The sequence below is a fragment of the Salvelinus alpinus genome, chromosome 17 (assembly GCF_045679555.1).
Source record: "Salvelinus alpinus chromosome 17, SLU_Salpinus.1, whole genome shotgun sequence".
Classification (NCBI taxonomy): domain Eukaryota; kingdom Metazoa; phylum Chordata; class Actinopteri; order Salmoniformes; family Salmonidae; genus Salvelinus; species Salvelinus alpinus.
The window spans coordinates 2,513,028-2,533,623 of record NC_092102.1 but is presented as its reverse complement, the minus strand read 5'-3'; positions in this window follow the sequence as shown (position 1 = coordinate 2,533,623).

The window sequence follows — 20,596 nt, the reverse complement described above, 5'->3', positions numbered from 1 at the left end:
AGTTTATGGCTGTTTCTCAGGCGGTTCGTACGGCCAGGATTACACAACAGTTTGTGGCTGTTTCTCAGGCGGTACGTACGGCCAGGATTACACAACAGTTTATGGCTGTTTCTCAGGCGGTACGTACGGCCAGGATTACACAACAGTTTGTGGCTGTTTCTCAGGCGGTACGTATGGCCAGGATTACACAACAGTTTGTGGCTGTTTCTCAGGCTGTACGTACGGCCAGGATAACACAACAGTTTGTGGCTGTTTCTCAGGCGGTACGTACGGCCAGGATTACACAACAGTTTGTGGCCGTTTCTCAGGCTGTACGTATGGCCAGGATTACACAACAGTTTGTGGCTGTTTCTCAGGCTGTACGTACGGCCAGGATAACACAACAGTTTGTGGCTGTTTCTCAGGCGGTACGTACGGCCAGGATTACACAACAGTTTGTGGCCGTTTCTCAGGCTGTACGTACGGCCAGGATTACACAACAGTTTGTGGCCGTTTCTCAGGCTGTACGTACAGCCAGGATTACACAACAGTTTGTGGCTGTTTCTCAGGCTGTACGTACGGCCAGGATTACACAACAGTTTGTGGCCGTTTCTCAGGCGGTATGTACGGCCAGGATTACACAACAGTTTGTGGCCGTTTCTCAGGCTGTACGTACGGCCAGGATTACACAACAGTTTGTGGCCTTTTCTCAGGCTGTACGTACGGCCAGGATTACACAACAGTTTGTGGCTGTTTCTCAGGCGGTACGTACGGCCAGGATTACACAACAGTTTGTGGCTGTTTCTCAGGAGCCTAGTGGTGCAATCACCTTTTTTTTGTAGGGAGCAGGTTGTGCAGTGGGTGTTCAAGAGTGTGTCTGTCCTTCACCAGATGCATTGCAGCCTGCTCTCACCTTGACTTTCGGATGTGTGACTGCAATTTTGCAATAGAATGACACCACATACTTTATTGGGGTGAAGGAAATGAATATATTTGTCCATTATGAGAAGTAGGCCTAAAGATAATTACTTCTTAAGTCCTCTTCGTCCCACAGCTTGTGCCCCATGAGAGACCCATCTCTTTTTTGGCCTGCCTTGCTTGCGCTTTCCAATTGGTGTCAATCTGGGCCCAGTTTTTCAAACTTTTCTGACTGGATTTCTGCAATCAGATTGCATTAAGGCCTAGATTCAATCAGTGTTGCAGACGATGAACACTAGAGCGAGATTTAAGTTGAAAGGTTATGTTCCTGCGTTCGCAGAAACTGCATTCACGGTAATTACCGCACATGTCGGCTCAATCGTAAATTACCTTCACATTCAAATCAAGCTATAAAACGTGGATCTTCCGCGATACGGATTGAATCTAGCCCTAACTGTTACAACTGGGTATTTATTAACTGAAACATTTGATTCTGATCCTCAGGATAGGGATCGGATTTGGTAATCCAATCTGACCTGTACAGTTTTTTTAATCGCTTTGGTACTTTTTTCACAAGTATAGTGCTGAATTTTCTGAACTCTTAGCACGAAACTCAAAACTGGTAACACTTGCAACACAGATAGTCTTACATTCAATACCTTTCATTGTGAATTCATTTTGTTTGCAAACATCTTTCACCACACAACCACTGATCCAAAATATAAGTTTACTGTGAAATATAATAAGTACTTTGGTTTAAACACAACAAAATTACATCTTCTCAATTTAGTTATTTTAACAAAAAGTTAATCCAATAGCAAAACATGTTTAAAAATGTCCCTTTGACTGTAGTATGTTACAGTATTGTAAATTACACTGTTTTCACATTAGGCAATACATGTGCATAACCCATTAAAGAGCTAAAGACTAGAGCATTGTAGTAGTCTAATCCTGAAGTGACAAAAGCATGGATTAGGTTTTTAGCAATGTTACGAAGACAGAAAGAAGCTGCTCTTGAAATATTTTTCATATGTTAGTCAAAAGAGAGATCAGGGTCCAGAGGAACGCCGAGGTCCTTCAGTTTTAATTGAGACGACTGTACAACCGTCGAGATTATTTGTCAGATCAAATAGCAGATATCTTTGTTTTTTGGGACCTAGAACGAGCCTCTCTGTTTTGTCCGAATTTAAAAGTAAACAATTTGCCGACATCCACCTCCTTATGTCTGAAACTCAGACATCCAGGGTAAGTGATTTTGAGGCTTCATCATGTTTCATTGAAGTTGCAATCGAAAGGTTGCAAGATGGAATCCCCGAGCTGACAAGGTAAAAATCTGCCGTTCTGCCCCTGAACAAGGCAGTTGATCCACTGTTCCTAGGCCGTCATTGAAAATAAGAATTTGTTCTTAACTGACTTGCCTAGTTAAATAAAGTTTTTTTTTTTTTTAAATGCACAGCTGTGAAAAGTTGACATTGTGTTTCCGAATGACATCCCCAAGAGGAATAATATATAGTGAAAACAATAGTGGTTCTAAAACAGAACCTTGAGGAACACCGAAATGTACCATTTATTTTTCAGAGGACAAACCATCCAGGGTCCAGTAGGCAGCTGGAAGGTTTAGAGGCCATTCTTATTTTAGTGAATGTCTCGAGAGATACAGGATTAAAAAACTAGACTGTATCCATTGATCCGAGGTCCTGGCAGTTCTGTGTAGACTCAGGACAACTGAGTTTTGGAGAAATATGCATATTCAAAAGAGGAGTCCATAATTTGCTTTCTAATGATCATGATCTTTTCGTCGAAGAAGTTCATGAATTCATCTCTGCTGAAGTGAATGCCATCCTCACGTGGGGAATGGTACCTTTTTGTGCATTCATTTTGTTTGTAGACATCTTTCACCACACAACCACACTGTTTTCACATTAGGCAGTACACTTGCACTACCCATTAAAATTGACTGAACATCAAATTCCCATCCCATGTATGATCAAATGTGAGATCATTGAATTTAAAAAACAACAACATTTATTTAATCTTTATTTAACTAGGCAAGTCAGTTAAGAACAAATTCTTATTTACCATGACGGCCTACACACAAAATGTGCTTAGAGTTTGAAGACATATTTCACAATGTAATCAAATGAAAGAAACATGTTTAGCAGGCACTAGTTCGCATCAAGCCTGTCTTGAGCATTTGGCCATAGGTTCTCATCAAAATCGCAGCAAATATCCTCATTGTTCATACAGCTGGGGAAAAACCTTTTGGCATGGCAAATCCAACCTGACATAGTTCTGAATTGAAATCATTGCATGTCTTGTCCTTGGCCTGAAGAAGGGTGGTACGCTCATAGGGATGGCAATTATACACATTTCATCTGTATTGTAATCGTGTATTGTATTTTACAGTATTGCATTGTACTTATGTATTGTAGAGTTAATCTACGTGGCTCAGTTAATAAGTGCATGGCACTAGCAACACCAGAGTTCTGGGTTTGATTCCCACTGGGGTCACACAATAAAATGTATGGGCTGTTGTCACTTTGGATAAAAGTATCTGCTACATTACATTTAAGTCATTTAGCAGACACTCTTATCCAGAGCGACTTACAAATTGGTGCATTCACCTTATGATATCCAGTGGAACAACCACTTTACAATAGTGCATCTAACTCTTTTAAGGGGGGGGGGGTTAGAAGGATTACTTTATCCTATCCTAGGTATTCCTTAAAGAGGTGGGGTTTCAGGTGTCTCCGGAAGGTGGTGATTGACTCCGCTGACCTGGCGTCGTGAGGGAGTTTGTTCCACCATTGGGGTGCCAGAGCAGCGAACAGTTTTGACTGGGCTGAGCGGGAACTGTACTTCCTCAGAGGTAGGGAGGCGAGCAGGCCAGAGGTGGATGAACGCAGTGCCCTTGTTTGGGTGTAGGGCCTGATCAGAGCCTGAAGGTACGGAGGTGCCGTTCCCCTCACAGCTCCGTAGGCAAGCACCATGGTCTTGTAGCGGATGCGAGCTTCAACTGGAAGCCAGTGGAGAGAGCGGAGGAGCGGGGTGACGTGAGAGAACTTGGGAAAGTTGAACACCAGACGGGCTGCGGCGTTCTGGATGAGTTGTAGGGGTTTAATGGCACAGGCAGGGAGCCCAGCCAACAGCGAGTTGCAGTAATCCAGACGGGAGATGACAAGTGCCTGGATTAGGACCTGCGCCGCTTCCTGCGTGAGGCAGGGTCGTACTCTGCGAATGTTGTAGAGCATGAACCTACAGGAACGGGTCACCGCCTTGATGTTAGTTGAGAACGACAGGGTGTTGTCCAGGATCACGCCAAGGTTCTTAGCACTCTGGGAGGAGGACACAATGGAGTTGTCAACCGTGATGGCGAGATCATGGAACGGGCAGTCCTTCCCCGGGAGGAAGAGCAGCTCCGTCTTGCCGAGGTTCAGCTTGAGGTGGTGATCCGTCATCCACACTGATATGTCTGCCAGACATGCAGAGATGCGATTCACCACCTGGTTATCAGAGGGGGGAAAGGAGAAGATTAATTGTGTGTCGTCTGCATAGCAATGATAGGAGAGACCATGTGAGGATATGACAGAGCCAAGTGACTTGGTGTATAGCGAGAATAGGAGAGGGCCTAGAACAGAGCCCTGGGGGACACCAGTGGTGAGAGCACGTGGTGCGGAGACAGATTCTCGCCACGCCACCTGGTAGGAGCGACCTGTCAGGTAGGACGCAATCCAAGCGTGGGCCGCGCCGGAGATGCCCAGCTCGGAGAGGGTGGAGAGGAGGATCTGATGGTTCACAGTATCAAAGGCAGCCGATAGGTCTAGAAGGATGAGAGCAGAGGAGAGAGAGTTAGCTTTAGCAGTGCGGAGCGCCTCCGTGACACAGAGAAGAGCAGTCTCAGTTGAATGACTAGTCTTGAAACCTGACTGATTTGGATCAAGAAGGTCATTCTGAGAGAGATAGCAGGAGAGCTGGCCAAGGACGGCACGTTCAAGAGTTTTGGAGAGAAAAGAAAGAAGGGATACTGGTCTGTAGTTGTTGACATCGGAGGGATCGAGTGTAGGTTTTTTCAGAAGGGGTGCAACTCTCGCTCTCTTGAAGACGGAAGGGACGTAGCCAGCGGTCAAGGATGAGTTGATGAGCGAGGTGAGGTAAGGGAGAAGGTCTCCGGAAATGGTCTGGAGAAGAGAGGAGGGGATAGGGTCAAGCGGGCAGGTTGTTGGGCGGCCGGCCGTCACAAGACGCGAGATTTCATCTGGAGAGAGAGGGGAGAAATGGCATATATAACAGTATTGTAGTACTGTATTGGCTTATGCAATTTTAGTATAAGCAAAAAGACCCCAGAAACTTCATTTTGTATACATGTTTACTGTATAGGGGATGCATTTCTTTCTTAATCGACTTTCTGGATTATTTGCATATTGTATCGATATTATACTTGTGCACTGTAGTAGCAGTAGAACAATGCATTTCACTGCACCTGCTGCAACATCTGCCTGAGTTGTGAAAATGTACCACATGCTTCTGAAAATGGCACCAAAGTAATAAAAAAAACTGCAAACAGGATTAAATGTTGTTTTTCAATATTTCAGAACTCAATGGAACTGATTACCATAGTTTTGATGCCGCAAATCAGGATAATCTTGATCCCACTGGAAGGGTGGATTCAGGGGGTTATACTGTATCACTAACCCGAGAAATGTCAATGTAACTAAGATGGGGAGGTTTAAAAAACATCGTGTTATATTGACTGCAGTGTAGGTATGGGGTCAGTTGTTATATTGAGAAGTGTCAAATAAAAGTATGTAATAACTTATAAGTGATATTCAGTCAATTTTTTATCTTAGTTTTAATTCATGTAGTTTACTCATCTTTGTTCAGCTCTGACAGAGTAGACGTAGTAACATGACCTGTCCAGTAGATGGCAAGCTGTAGGCCTATTCAAAGCTCTGAAAATCCAGACTCTGATCTTGATATTGTAATATCTGGATCAGAATGATCCTATCTGATCCTTTATCGAAAACCTGTCTCATAATAATCAGAATCTATCGCACACCCAATCCTAGTCAGAGTCTACAGCACACCAAATAAAGTGAAGGTACTGGAGGCAAAATGCAAAACTGGAGAAACAGGAAAAAGTCTCTGCACACTTCCAGTCACATGCAATGAGATTACAGAACAACACTGTAGTGATATAGACCATCCAACAGGTGGCATACACGTCACATTATTTTGCTTTACATACCCCTCTCGTATGCACATGCACACACTCACACAATGACGTCAAGGGCCTCAGCTACCCGAGCCATGGCGTGTTCACCTGCTATCATCTAGAAGGCGGAGACAGTACAGGTGCATCAAATCTGGGACCGAGAGACTGAAAAACAGCTTCTATTTCCAGGCCATCCGACTGTTAAATAGTCACCACTAGCTGGCCTCGCCCAGTACCCTGCCCTGAACCTTAGTCACTGTTACCAGCCGACTACCACCCGGTACTCAGACTGTTGCCCTATGTACATAGTCATTGAACACTGGTCACTATCACTACTGATCACTACCGGTGCATCAATCTAATTAACATGATTAAAAATCTGTCAGTTTAAGCTAGAGATATGTTTTTTTGCATAGTCTCAATCCATCTGCACTCAATCCAGGACAGACACTTCAAAACCATATTCCTCATGATTTCTTTTTTGCAATTTATGAATGTGATATTTAATGTGTTTCTATGGACTATAGCAGTAAAGGCCAAACTCTATTATTTTATATAATATATACAGTGGGGAGAACAAGTATTTGATACACTGCCGATTTTGCAGGTTTTCCTACTTACAAAGCATGTAGAGGTCTGTAATTTTTATCATAGGTACACTTCAACTATGAGAGACGGAATCTAAAACAAAAATCCAGAAAATCACATTGTATGATTTTTAAGTAATTAATTTGCATTTTATTGCATGACATAAGTATTTGATACATCAGAAAAGCAGAACTTAATATTTGGTACAGAAACCTTTGTTTGCAATTACAGAGATCATACGTTTCCTGTAGTTCTTGACTAGGTTTGCACACACTGCAGCAGGGATTTTGGCCCACTCCTCCCTACAGATCTTCTCCAGATCCTTCAGGTTTCGGGGCTGTCGCTGGGCAATACGGACGTTCAGCTCCCTCCAAAGATTTTCTATTGGGTTCAGGTCTGGAGACTGGCTAGGCCACTCCAGGACCTTGAGATGCTTCTTACGGAGCCACTCCTTAGTTGCCATGGCTGTGTGCTTCGTGTCGTTGTCATGCTGGAAGACCCAGCCACGACCCATCTTCAATGCTCTTACTGAGGGAAGGAGGTTGTTGGCCAAGATCTCGCGATACATGGCCCCATCCATCCTCCCCTCAATACGGTGCAGTCGTCCTGTCCCCTTTGCAGAAAAGCATCCCCAAAGAATGATGTTTCCACCTCCATGCTTCACGGTTGGGATGGTGTTCTTGGGGTTGTACTCATCCTTCTTCTTCCTCCAAACACGGTGAGTGGAGTTAGACCAAAAAGCTCTATTTTTGTCTCATCAGACCACATGACCTTCTCCCATTCCTCCTCTGGATCATCCAGATGGTCATTGGCAAACTTCAGACAGGCCTGGACATGCACTGGCTTAAGCAGGGGGACCTTGCGTGCGCTGCAGGATTTTAATCCATGACGGCGTAGTGTGTTACTAATGGTTTTCTTTGAGACTGTGGTCCCAGCTCTCTTCAGGTCATTGACCAGGTCCTGCCGTGTAGTTCTGGGCTGATCCCTCACCTTCCTCATGATCATTGATGCCCCACGAGGTGAAATCTTGCATGGAGCCCCAGACCGAGGGTGATTGACCGTCATCTTGAACTTCTTCCATTTTCTAATAATTGCGCCAACAGTTGTTTCCTTCTCACCAAGCTGCTTGCCTATTGTCCTGTAGCCCATCCCAGCCTTGTGCAGGTCTACACTTTTATCCCTGATGTCCTTACACAGCTCTCTGGTCTTGGCCATTGTGGAGAGGTTGGAATCTGTTTGATTGAGTGTGTGGACAGGTGTCTTTTATACAGGTAACGAGTTCAAACAGGTGCAGTTAATACAGGTAATGAGTGGAGAACAGGAGGGCTTCTTAAAGAAAAACTAACAGGTCTGTGAGAGCCGGAATTCTTACTGGTTGGTAGGTGATCAAATACTTATGTCATGCAATAAAATGCAAATTAATTATTTAAAAATCATACAATGTGATTTTCTGGATTTTTGTTTTAGATTCCGTCTCTCACAGTTTAAGTGTACCTAAAAAAATTACAGACCTCTACATGCTTTGTAAGTAGGAAAACCTGCAAAATCGGCAGTGTATCAAATACTTGTTCTCCCCACTGTATATAGAGTGGGGCAAAAAAGTATTTAGTCAGCCACCAATTGTGCAAGTTCTCCCACTTAAAAAGATGAGAGAGGCCTGTAATTTTCATCATAGGTACACTTCAACTATGATAGACAAAATGAGAAAAAGAAATCCAGAAAATCACATTGTAGGATTTTTTATGAATTTATTTGCAAATTATGGTGGAAAATAAGTATTTGGTCAATAACAAAAGTTTATCTCAATACTTTGTTATATACCCTTTGTTGGCAATGACAGAGGTCAAACGTTTTCTGTAAGTCTTCACAAGGTTTTCACACTGTTGCTGGTATTTTGGCCCATTCCTACATGCAGATCTCCTCTAGAGCGGTGATGTTTTGGGGCTGTTGCTGGGCAACACGGACTTTCAACTACCTCCAAAGATTTTCTATGGGGTTGAGATCTGGAGACTGGCTAGGCCACTCCAGGACCTTGAAATGCTTCTTACGAAGCCACTCCTTCGTTGCCCGGGCGATGTGTTTGGGATCATTGTCATGCTGAAAGACCCTGAAAGACTGAAAGTTTCATCTTCAATGCCCTTGCTGATGGTAGGCTTTGTTACTTTGGTCCCAGCTCTCTGCAGGTCATTCACTAGGTCCCCCGTGTGGTTCTGGGATTTTTGCTCACCGTTCTTGTGATCATTTTGACCCCACGGGGTGAGATCTTGCATGGAGCCCCAGATTGAGGGAGATTATCAGTGGTCTTGTATGTCTTCCATTTCCTAATAATTGCTCCCACAGTTGATTTCTTCAAACCAAGCTGCTTACCTATTGCATATTCAGTCTTCCCAGCCTGGTGCAGGTCTACAATTTTGTTTCTGGTGTCCTTTGACAGCTCTTTGGTCTTGGCCATAGTGAAGTTTGGAGTGTGACTGTTTGAGGTTGTGGACAGGTGTCTTTTATACTGATAACAAGTTCAAACAGGTGCCATTAATACAGGTAACGAGTGGAGGACAGAGGAGCCTCTTAAAGAAGAAGTTACAGGTCTGTGAGAGCCAGAAATCTTGCTTGTTTGTAGGTGACCAAATACTTATTTTCCACCATAATTTGCAAATAAATAAATAAAAAATCCTACAATGTGATTTTCTGGATTTTTTTTCCTCATCTTGTCTGTCATAGTTTAAGTGTACCTATGATGAAAATTACAGGCCTCTCTCATATTTTTAAGTGGGAGAACTTGCACAATTGGTGGCTGACTAAATACTTTTTTGCCCCACTGTATGTATATATAAATAATTTAATACAGGGGTCCTAAAATTCAAAATCAAATAGCTTAATGACACGACCATCTTAAAACAATTCCATATTTTAGCTTAGTAACCCCCCCCCCCCCAATACTGTTTGACCTACTATATATACAAAAGTATGTGGACACCCTTTCAAATGAGTGGATTTGGCAATTTCAGCCACACTCGTTGCTGACAGATGTATAAAATCGAGCACACAGCCATGCAATCTCCATAGACAAACATTGACAGTAGAACGGCCTTACTGAAGAGGTCAGTGACTTTCAATGTGCTGCTAAGTATTCAAAATGTAACGAGTACTTTTTGGGGTCAGGAACAATGTATGGAGCAAAAAGTACATTATTTTCTTTAGGAATGTACTGGAGTAAAAGTACAAGTTGTCAAAAAATATTCATCGTAAAGTAAAGTACAGATACCCCCCCCCCAAAAAAAATACTTAAGTAGTACTTTAAAGTATTTTTACTTAAGTACTTTACACCTCCACTGGTGCATAATTTAGAACAACTCCGAGGCCCAGCACCTGCTCTTCCAAATGTGCATGTTTGGCTCTTATGCTGTCTGTAAAACAAGGAAAAACTAAGGTAATACATGAATGTGCTCAAAAGACATCATGGGAAACAACATGGGAAACAACATTGACAACAGGATTGTATACATGCATGGGTAGTAAAATGAATTAGACCGTAACTTGAGCTAACAGTAATGCATCATTTTTAGTCAGTGCAGATTAAGGTTAAATCTTGTACATTCTTCTGTTCATGCATTTGACTTCTGCCTCTCAGACGTGTCGTTTTGCAAACAGCACAACAAAAAATGATTAAAATGTGGAGCTCACCACCATGCTAGAAACGAACCAACCTCGACAATTAAAGGATCTTTTATCTTTTGTCAACGTACTGTATACGAATTACACAATTCTATCAATAGATGGGTGTATTATTCCACACAATAACAGCCATACCGTTGTTTTCCAACCAGCAGTTAAGTTGTGGTATTGCTTCAACAGAAGGTCATACATTAGATGGCGTGTGACGGTAAGTAACCATGTGCGAACCACGTTGTACGAGCCATAATGGCCCGTAAAGCAGGAGCATAGTATTTACCTCAGCATTCACTAACTTTTGCCATCTTCTCTGATACTATAGGTCCACACTCTCAATAACCCCAAAGAGTGTTCTGCCATTTTGTCAAGCTGCCCTCAGTTCTGAAACAAAATCATTGGGAAAAGTTAATATTATCAAAAGGTGTTGCAAACATTATTCATGAACAGAGTACCTCATGCCACACCATAGAAATACAATTAATAGAACAGAATAGAAGTCTCCATTCAAGTCAATGAAGGCATAATGGGTGGACTGTTTGTAACTCCAATCACTACTTGTAGCTGTATAGTCCGTTTGTTTGTGTTGTTGGTCTTGGCTAGCTAAATGTTGGTAGCTAGCTAGCTAGCACTCACTACCAGCATCGTCATGAAAACGGGCATGAGGGAAGCCCTACAATATTATGTTTTTCTAAGTAATGACAATACTAGGGAGCGGGCAATGTTGAAAAGTAATCTTCAGACATGTTGTACTTTTCTTAAATGTAGTTTTGTAATTGACTAAAACAAGCAAACAAGAAAATTATGTTTGAAAACAGGTTAAGTTTTTGCTGTGAGCAAATGGGGTAACCTAGGTAACCACAGGTTGTTTTCCCCACAGGCGGGCAGGGCCGTGTGACGTTATATCCAATACCGACTGGGTCTACTCCAAGTGTACTGATAGAGCAGAAAGTAAAAGCTAGGTAGAAAATATACAGGTTAAGACAACGTCGTCACAAATCTGGGACCAGCGCCGTTGCTAACTAGCATAGCTGGCCCCATTGTTGCAAAGAGTTATGGGATATTAGAATCCCGTTGTCTTAACCTTTGTAAGGGAACTCCCCTCCCAATTGTACAAAATAACATGGCAACTTATTGGCAGAGAGCGAACCATACACACGATGGGATTGTGTGGGATTTCACATTGCATCCGGCGGTGTTTCATCCAAAGTTGATGGCAAATGCCATATTGTAAATGAGCTGTGTAACACCCCAAAAATCCGATAGTGGGCGAGTGAGTTCCATCTTAATTTTTCATAGGCTTACTGTAACGCAAGTCAAGACCCAAGAGTCAAATTTTGAAATTTTTAAAGTTTTGGCAAAAACTTATCACCCCCGTAAAAAAGTGCTTTCTGGACCGTTTTTCGAAATTCTTTCGGTTTTTATGTCAATTACACATGTGTAAGAACTGTATGAAAATACTTTTGTCAAATTTTATTAACATAATTCTTTTGAAATCTTTATTTGGACTTAAGGAATATGTTTTGTGCATTTTGGAATGTGATTTCATAGGAAGTCAAAAGTCAAAAGTCAAAAATGTCAAAAATTTGGAAAAAACGTATCACCCCCTTTAAAAAAGTGCTTTCTGGACCGTTTTTCGAATTTCTTTCGATTTTTATGTCAATTACACATGTGTAAGAACTGTATGAAAATACTTTTGTCAAATTTTATTAACATAATTTTTTGGACATTTTTATTTGGACTTAAGGAATATGTTTTGTGCATTTTGGAATGTGATTTCATAGGAAGTCAAAAGTCAAAAGTCAAAAATGTCAAAAATTTGGAAAAAACGAATCACCCCCTTTAAAAAGGTGCTTTCTGGACCGTTTTTTGAAATTCTTTCGATTTTTATGTCAATTACACATGTATAAAAACTGTATGAAAATACTTTAGCACCCATTGATTTGGGGCCGTAGTATAGTGCTCCCATGGACGTCTGGATGACACCTAAAAGCATTTAAAACCGTTTTGAAAAATGACATGAAAACATGAAAAATATTTTTTTTTTTACTTTTTTTGGAAACCTCCTTAAATCACTCAGGCCAGACCCCATTGACTCGAGAAGAAAAAACATAAAATATTTTTCAGAATAAAAAACATAGAATATTTTCTGACTTTTTTGGAAAACCTCCATAAATCACTCAGGCCAACACCCATTGATTTTTGTCCGTAGAATAGTGCTCCCAGAGCGGGTATGGAAGTCTGGATGCCCCCTAAAAGCAATTTCAACCGTCTTGAAACAGGGCACCTGGTAACCTAAAAAAAATACCAGGTGCACGAAAAGTTTGGACTTAGAATATTTTTTGAGTTTTTTGGAAAAACTCCATAAATCACTCAGGCCATTGACTCGAGAATAAAAAACATAAAATATTTTTCTGAAAAAAAAACAGTATTTTCTGACTTTTTTGGAAAACCTCCATAAATCCCTCAGGCCAACACCCATTGATTTTTGTCCGTCGAATAGTGCTCCCAGAGCGGGTATGGAAGTCTGGATGCCCCCTAAACGCAATTTCAACCAGGGCATCTGGTAACCTAAAAAAAATACCAGGTGCACAAACAGTTTGGACTTGTGTGTGTGTGTGTGAGCTTTTCTTTGACATCTGTTTCGAGAAATGACTGATTTACAGTTCATGAAGGTTGCCTAATCACATACTTAAAGTTTTGGAAAGATCTGACTTTTTTAACCCTTTGAAACAGCACCTATGACCCCAATTTAAGGCACTTCCGGTTGGCACAGGAAGCTATAAGTAAAGACATATGCTGATCGGGGTATGCTCTTAGAGAATCCTGAGTTTTAAGTCTATACGTTAAGAACTGACTGATTTACACAGGGTTGAATGCACTATATATCACAAACTGCTGGTTGGGTATGGCAAACCACTTTTAGGGTGATTTAACCACTTCCGGTTGCTCCAGGAAGCTTAGAATCAACACAGGTAGACCTCATAGTGGCTTGATGGATTGTTATCAAAGACAGGTTCATAAGACATTCATAACCCACATAGGCTTCAGGTTGAATTTAGAGGTGCAGTCAATGTATTCCTATGGGGCGAAATGTCATTGTAAACTGTTTGATGTAAACACCTTCTTTTAACTGTTAAGGGTTAATGCCACACAGTCAATGTTAGGCTTGCACAGATCGGGAGGACCTTAGGAGAGTTCCTGAGGTGAAATTGTGTTTCTAACCTGAACGGTTCTCTCTCTGTCTCCCAAAAGCAAATCAAATTGACATTGAGGTCAAAGGGTCATTTGTGTCCGTCTTCTTGTAACGGTCGCTGCGCTCAGACCGAGCGAGCTACGGTTAAGCGGGGCATCTCGTTGAACTCGGCACGGCCTGGAGATAACAGTAATGCCATTGCAGGCTTTGTGTGTCTTTAAGCACCGTACTTTTTCACTCCATCCTTGCTTTGTGTGTGTGTGTGTTTGTGTGAGAGAGCTTTTCTTTGACATCTGTTGGGAGAAATGACTGATTACAGTTCATGAGGGTTGTCTAATCACATATATGAAGTTTTGAAAAGTTCTGACCTTTTAACCCTTCAAAACAGCATCTATGACACCATCTTAAGGCCCTTCTGGTTGTCACAGGAAGCTATAAGTAAAGACATATGCTGATCGGGGTATTCTCTTAGAGAATCCTGAGTTTTAAGTCTATACGTTAAGAACTGACTGATTTACACAGGGTTGAATGCACTATATATCACAAACTCCTGGTTGGGAATGCCAAAACACTTTTAGGGTGATTTTATCACTTCTGGTTGCTCCAGGAAGCTTAGAATCGACACAGGTAGACCTCATAGTGGCTTGATGGATTGTCATTGAAGACTGGTTCATAAGACATTCATAACCCACATAGGGTTTATTTAAAGAATGCACGTTACATTTGCAATATGATTCAACACGTCATATTGCAAAAGTAACACAACCTGTTACGTTTGCAATATGATTCAACACATCATATTGCAAATGTAACACACACTGTTACGTTTGCAATATGATGTGTTGAATCATATTGCAAACATAACACACACTGTTACTTTTGCAATATGATGTGTTGAATCATATTGCAAATGTAACGTGCATTCTTTAAGTACTTTAGAAATACAAAATCGAACAGGCTTGTTGGGGTCTGTCTCTACAGGCCGAGCCGGTTTCAATGCACCTAGTCTTGAGACTCTGGGACTTTTCTAAAGGTCGTCCGTTTCGTTGAGGTCAAAATGAATTGAAAACATGGCAAATACACGAGGCTTTTTATCGATCCGAGAACCTTCTAGAGCCATATAATTCACCGTGCACAATCGACCTGAGGTCTAGAACAGGTTTGTAAATTTTCAGAACTCTAGGTCTGACGGTTCTTTAAAAGTTGGAACAAAAGTAACTACCACAGGCACTGTCTGCCTCTTAGCCCCTCAGTGTGTCCCTCCATCATTTCTGTTTGGGTGTGTAAATTTTTCTTTGAAATCTCAAACTGCAGGTTGGGTATTGCAAACACTTTTAGGGTGGTTTTAACCACTTCCGGTTGCTCCAGGAAGCTTAGAATCGACACAGGTAGACCTTATGATGGCCTGATGGACTGACATCAAAGACAGGTTCCTAAGACCTTCATAACCCACATAGGCTTCAGGTTGAATTTGGAGGTGCAGTCAATGTATTCCTATGGAGAGAGATGTCAATGTAAACTGTGAGATGTAAAAACCTGTTTTCACTGTTAAGGGTTAATGCCACAAGGTCAAGGTTAGGCTTGTACAGATCGGGAGGTCCTTAAGAACATTCCTGAGGTGAAATTGTGCTTCTAACCTTAACGGTTCTCTCGCTGTCTCCCAAAAGCAAATAAAATTGACATTGAGGTCAAAGGGTCATTTGGGACCATCTTCTTGTAACGGTCGCTGCGCTCAGACCGAGCGAGCTACGGTCAAGCGGGGCATCTCGTTGAACTCGGCACGGCCTGGAGACTATGGTGATGTCATTTTAGTGGTGATTTCAGAATGCTATTTTGGTGCATTCATGGAAGGCGCTGTGAACTTTGGGCCTGCTCTGAAATATTTGACAGTTGGCTTCTAAAGGAGTTGGAAAAAGTGAGTTTGGAGTCAGATGGTATCAGTTTGGTGTCTGAAAATATCTAATTCACTGATGGACACTTGCTAGTTGACTTTTGTTGACACTTGCTAGTTGACTTGCTAGCTGACTTTTGTCCATTTGCAATATGTTTCAACGGGGAGGTACCATGAGGAAAAAGCGACATGATGAAATTTCACGAAACGAGCGATGGAGAGGAACCACTATCACTGCCCGGCCATCCTGAGGTCATCAGGACGTTGACTTTTGTATTTCTAAAGTATTTAAAGAATGCACGTTACATTTGCAATATGATTCAACATCACATCATATTGCAAATATAACGGGCATTTGCAATATGATGTGATGTTGAATCATATTGCAAATCTAACGGGCATTCTTTAAATACTTTAGAAATGCAAAAGTCAACGGTCTGATGACCTCAGGATGGTCGGGCAGTGATAGTGGTTCCTCTCCATCGCTCGTTTCGTGAAATTTCATTGTGTCGCTTTTTCCTCATGGTACCTCCCCGTTGAAACATATTGCAAATGTACAAAAGTCAACGAGCAAGTCAGTGTCCATCAGTCAAATAGATATTTCCAGACACCAAACTGATACCATCTGACTCCAAACTCACTTTTTCCAACTCCTTTAGATGCCAACTATAACATATTTCAGAGCAGGCCCAAAATTCACAGCGCCTTCTATTTAAACCATAATAAAACAAATAATACGTAGTTATGTTCTAGCTGCGGGTCCAGTGCTCACATTATGTTTAGCCCTATGTGAGGCGACCTCGAATCCCAAGTTTCGGCTCGATAGGTCATTCGGTGCCCGAGCAAAACCCTAATTGGTGCTGAAATTCCACTTTTTTCATTGCCTTGCTACGGGGCCCTTGAATGAGCAATCAAACAGGCTTGTTGGCGTCTGTCTCTATGGGCCGAGCCGGTTTCAATGCACCTAGTCTTGAGACTCTGGGACGTTTCTAAATGTCGTCCGTTTCGTTGAGGTCAAAATGAATTGAAAACATGGCAAATACACGAGGCTTTTTATCGATCCGAGAACCTTCTAGAGCCACATAATTCACTGTGCACAATCGACCTGAGGTCTAGAACAGGTTTGTAAATTTTCAGAACTCTAGGTCTGACGGTTCTTTAAAAGTTGGAACAAAAGTAACTACCACATGCACTGTCTGCCTCTTAGCCCCTCAGTGTGTCCCTCCATCATTTCTGTGTCTGTGTGTTTTTTTTTTTTTTGAAATCTGATGTCTGGAATCCGGCGCCGAAAAGAGATGGCCGCCTCGCTTCGCGTTCCTTGGAAAATATGCAGTATTCTGTTTTTTTATGTGTTATTTCTTACATCGGTACCCCAGGTAATCTTAGGTTTCATTACATACAGTCGGGAGGAACTACTGAATATACGATTAACGTCAACTCATCATCGTTCCTACCAGGAATATGACTTTCCCGAAACGGATCCAGTGTTTTGCCTTCCACCCAATACAATGGATCTGATCCCAGCCGGCGACCCTGTGCGACGCCGAAAAAGGGGCAAACGAGGCGGTCTCGTGGTCAGGCTTCGGAGACGGGCACATCGCGCTCCACTCCCTAGCATACTACTCGCCAATGTCCAGTCTCTTGACAATAAGGTTGATGAAATCCGAGCACGGGTAGCATTCCAGAGAGACATCAGGGATTGCAACGTGCTCTGCTTCACGGAAACATGGCTAACTCAAGGGACGCTAACGGAGTCGGTGCAGCCAGCTGGTTTCTTCATGCATCGCGCCGACAGAAACAAACATCTTTCCGGTAAGAAGAGGGGCGGGGGGGTATGCCTTATGATTAACGAGAAGTGGTGTGATCATCATAACAACACACAGGAACTCAAGTCATTCTGTTCACCTGATCTAGAACTCCTCACAATCAAATGTCGACCGCATTATCTACCAAGGGAATTCTCTTCAATCATAATCACAGCCGTATATATTCCCCCCCAAGCAGACACATCGATGGCCCTGAACGAACTTTATCTGACTCTTTGTAAACTGGAAACCACACACCCTGAGGCTGCATTCATCGTAGCTGGGGATTTTAACAAGGCTAATCTAAAAACAAAACTCCCTAAATTCTATCAGCATATCGATTGTGCTACCAGGGCTGGAAAAACCCTAGATCATTGTTATACTAATTTCCGCGACGCATATAAGGCCCTCCCCCGCCCCCCTTTCGGAAAAGCTGACCACGACTCCATTTTGTTGATTCCAGCCTACAAACAGAAACTCAAACAACAAGCTCCCGCGCTCAGGTCTGTTCAACGCTGGTCCGACCAATCTGAATCCACGCTTCAAGACTGCTTCGATCACGCGGATTGGAATATGTTCCGCATCGCGTCCAACAACAATATTGACGAATATGCTGATTCGGTGAGCGAGTTCATTAGGAAGTGCATTGACGATGTCGTACCCACAGCAACGATTAAAACATTCCCAAACCAGAAACCGTGGATTGACGGCAGCATTCGCGTGAAACTGAAAGCGCGAACCACTGCTTTTAACCAGGGCAAGGTGACCGGAAGCATGACCGAATACAAACAGTGTAGCTATTCTCTCCGCAAGGCAATCAAACAGGCTAAGTCCCAGTACAGAGACAAAATCGAGTCGCAATTCAACAGCTCAGACACAAGAGGTATGTGGCAGGGTCTACAGTCAATCACGGATTACAAAAAGAAAACCAGCCCCGTCGCGGACCAGGATGTCTTGCTCCCAGACAGGCTAAACAACTTTTTTGCCCGCTTTGAGGACAATACAGTGCCACTGACACGGCCCCCTACCAAAACCTGCGGGCTCTCCTTCACTGCAGCCGAGGTGAGTAAAACATTTAAACGTGTTAACCCTCGCAAGGCTGCAGGCCCAGACGGCATTCCCAGCCGCGTCCTCAGAGCATGCGCAGACCAGCTGGCTGGTGTGTTTACGGACATATTCAATCAATCCTTATCCCAGTCTGCTGTTCCCACATGCTTCAAGAGGGCCACCATTGTTCCTGTTCCCAAGAAAGCTAAGGTAACTGAGCTAAACGACTACCGCCCCGTAGCACTCACTTCCGTCATCATGAAGTGCTTTGAGAGACTAGTCAAGGACCATATCACCTCCACCCTACCGGACACCCTAGACCCACTCCAATTTGCTTACCGACCCAATAGGTCCACAGACGACGCAATCGCAACCACACTGCACACTGCCCTAACCCATCTGGACAAGAGGAATACCCATGTGAGAATGCTGTTCATCGATTACAGCTCAGCATTTAACACCATAGTACCCTCCAAACTCGTCATCAAGCTCGAGACCCTGGGTCTCGACCCCGCCCTGTGCAACTGGGTCCTGGACTTCCTGACAGGCCGCCCCCAGGTGGTGAGGGTAGGTAACAACATCTCCACCCCGCTGATCCTCAACACTGGGGCCCCACAAGGGTGCGTTCTGAGCCCTCTCCTGTACTCCCTGTTCACCCACGACTGCGTGGCCATGCACGCCTCCAACTCAATCATCAAGTTTGCGGATGACACTACAGTGGTAGGCTTGATTACCAACAACGACGAGACGGCCTACAGGGAGGAGGTGAGGGCCCTCGGAGTGTGGTGTCAGGAAAATAACCTCACACTCAACGTCAACAAAACAAAGGAGATGATTGTGGACTTCAGGAAACAGCAGAGGGAGCACCCCCCTATCCACATCGACGGGTCAGTAGTGGAGAAGGTGGAAAGTTTTAAGTTCCTCGGTGTACACATCACGGACAAACTGAATTGGTCCACCCACACAGACAGCGTTGTGAAGAAGGCGCAGCAGCGCCTCTTCAACCTCAGGAGGCTGAAGAAATTCGGCTTGTCACCAAAAGCACTCACAAACTTCTACAGATGCACAATCGAGAGCATCCTGTCGGGCTGTATCACCGCCTGGTACGGCAACTGCTCCGCCCACAACCGTAAGGCTCTCCAGAGGGTAGTGAGGTCTGCAGAACGCATCACCGGGGGCAAACTACCTGCCCTCCAGGACACCTACACCACCCGATGTCACAGGAAGGCCATAAAGATCATCAAGGACAACAACCACCCAAGCCACTGCCTGTTCACCCCGCTATCATCCAGAAGGCGAGGTCAGTACAGGTGCATCAAAGCAGGGACCGAGAGACTGAAAAACAGCTTCTATCTCAAGGCCATCAGACTGTTAAACAGCCACCACTAACATTTAGCGGCCGCTGCCAACATACTGACTCAACTCCAGCCACTTTAAAAATGGGAATTGATGGAAATTATGTAAAAATGTACCACTAGCCACTTTAAACAATGCCACTTAATATAATGTTTACATACCCTACATTACCCATCTCATATGTATATACTGTACTCTATATCATCTACTGCATCTTGCCATCTTCATGTAATACATGTACCACTAGCCACTTTAAACTATGCCACTTTATGTTTACATACCCTACAGTACTCATCTCATATGTATATACCGTACTCTATACCATCTACTGCATCTGCCATGCCGTTCTGTACCACCACTCATTCATATATCTTTATGTACATATTCTTTATCCCTTTACACTTGTGTGTGTGTGTAAGGTAGTAGTTGTGGAATTGTTAGGTTAGATTACTTGTTGGTTATTACTGCATTGTCGGAACTAGAAGCACAAGCATTTCGCTACACTCGCATTAACATCTGCTAACCATGTGTATGTGACTAATAACATTTGATTTGATTTGATTTGAAGGACTGATTTACAGTTCATGAGGGTTGTCTATTCACATATATGAAGTTTTGGAAAGATTTGACATTTTTAACCCTTTGAAACAGCCCATTAGACACCAGTTATGGCACTTCTGGTTGTCACAGGAAGCTATAAATAAACACATATCATCACTGGAGTAGGCTGTTACAGAATCCTGAGTTTTAAGTCTGTATGTTAAAAATTGACTGATTTACATAGGGCTGAATGCACTATTTCTCTCAAACTGCAGGTTGGCTATGGCAAACACTTTTAGGGTGATTTAACCACTTCCGGTTGCTCCAGGAAGCTTAGAATAGACACAGGTAGACCTCATGGTGGCCTGATGGACTGACATCAAAGACAGGTTCATAAG